The sequence below is a fragment of the Neomonachus schauinslandi genome, chromosome 2, assembly GCF_002201575.2.
Source record: "Neomonachus schauinslandi chromosome 2, ASM220157v2, whole genome shotgun sequence".
Lineage (NCBI taxonomy): Eukaryota > Metazoa > Chordata > Mammalia > Carnivora > Phocidae > Neomonachus > Neomonachus schauinslandi.
This window is the reverse complement of record NC_058404.1, coordinates 180081657-180083604: the sequence shown is the minus strand read 5'-3', so window position 1 is coordinate 180083604 and position 1948 is coordinate 180081657. Positions and strand designations below refer to the sequence as shown.

Sequence of the window (1948 nt, the reverse complement as noted above, 5' to 3'; positions counted from 1 at the left end):
CCTGATGGATTAGCTAGCATCGAGCAGAAGAGAATCCTGTTCTCTATACAAATTTAACCACAAACAGTCACATCACATGCAGTATAGTGGTTTTGGTGTGCACAGAGATTATAATATGAATAATTCAGTAAAATTTATTAGCTGACAAAAAGAAGAATGTGAAATAATTTGGTGAGGTCATTTTAAGGGTTGAAGTACTATACCTCCAAAAAAAAAATACATTTTATATATGAAAAAATATACAGAATGCTCGCTTCGGCAGCACGTATACTAAAATTTAAACATACAGAGAAGATCAGCATGGCACCTGAGCAAGGATGACATGCAAATTCATGGAGCATTCCATATTTTCTTAAAAAGAAGACGAAATCAGAGAGGAAGACAAACCATAGGAGACTCTTAAGTATAAGAAACAAACTGAGGGTTGCTGGAGGGGAGGGGGGATGGGGTAACTGCGTGATGGGCATTAAATAGGGTACTTGATGTAATGATCACTGGGTATTATCACTAAACTCCACCTCTGAAACTAATGATACACTATATGTTAACTAATTGAATTTAAATTAAAAATTATATATATAGGTAGATATAGATACATGTTGTGCTACTGTTTGCATTATCACTTATCCTATGCAGCTCCACCACAAAGGATCTGAAACCAAAGTTGACCTTTTAAAGTCTTCTTCTCAGAGAAACACGTGATTGTCAGTCCATGCTTTTTCCTTGGTTGAATGAACTAGATCATTGCATAAACCTTTGTTGAGTTGAATTTCCTTCTGTACCACCATGTCTTCATTTGGTACAGAATCCTCTCAACTTTCCTCATCGTCATATATTGTGCATCTGTCAAAAACTTCCTCTTCTGCCAGGCTATGAGATCCTTAAGATTAGGGACAATATCTACTTATTTCTATAACCTTAATGTGTCGGCTTCAATACTGCACAGAGTGGGTACTTATTAAATATGTGTTTAATCTATTTGAATACAATTTACTTTCAAAATATCCTAAAAAGCAAATGTGAAAATACAGTTTGCAAATATCCTTTACTAAAACAATATCCAAAAGTTATTAATTTAATTAATTATATTTTATTTTATTTATTCATTCATTCAACATACATTTATTAAGAACTTACTAAGTGTCAGATACTGTGCTTGGCTTTAGAGACACATTGGTAAATAAGATATCCACAGTTGATGGCCTCAAGGAGCTTATTGTTTGTTAGAAAGGCATACAAGAAGTTAAATGACATAGATAGTGACCACCAAGTGTGATGTTTGTAATGATACGAAAAATATATTGAGCTACCGAACAATAATTAGAGGGATGAGCATTAAACACTTACAGTTCTGTGGTTTCTGCCCAAGAATGCCCCTCCCACTCACCTTTGCATACATCCATCTTTGGAGGCAATCCTTCACTTTTGGAAGAACTGCATTAGAAAAAGTTGTTTTCATACAATATAACCCAGCCTGTAGTTAGTAGATACCATCAGAGATGGGAATTTGATCCAGACTGAGACAACCAGAAATTTCTACAAGTATTGGAACTAGGAAGAATAAGGATTGTATAAATAATGCTTCTGAAATGAGTTTGGCAATGCTAAGCACCCAATACATGAAGATAAAAATAAGACTAAATGTATTGCCTGGCAGAATTTAGACTCAAGGAAAAAATAGGTTTCCAAAAAATTTGAGGCATTATACATAAGATTGCCTGGCTAGAGATTCTGAAATATATAATATCTCAATAGGAAATCGAAATTGTAAATGACCTAGAACACTTTAGTTGACACAGGTTTTTTTTAAAGATTTTATTTATTTGTTTATTTATTTATTTGAGAGAGAGCATGAGCAGGGGGAGGAGCAAAGGGGGAGGGAGAGGTAGGAGAAAGAATCTCAAGTAGACTCACAGAGCCTGACATGGAGCTCTATCCCTAGAACCTG

General features: G+C 34.7%; 1 non-coding gene across 1 annotated transcript; it reads left to right on the top strand.

Annotated features, from left to right (window-relative positions):
- The first annotated feature begins 246 nt into the window (after window positions 1-246).
- On the top strand, window positions 247-352 carry LOC123324174. The gene has a single exon (XR_006539665.1). It is a non-coding gene; the product is annotated as a U6 spliceosomal RNA (small nuclear RNA).
- The last annotated feature ends 1596 nt before the right edge of the window (window positions 353-1948 follow it).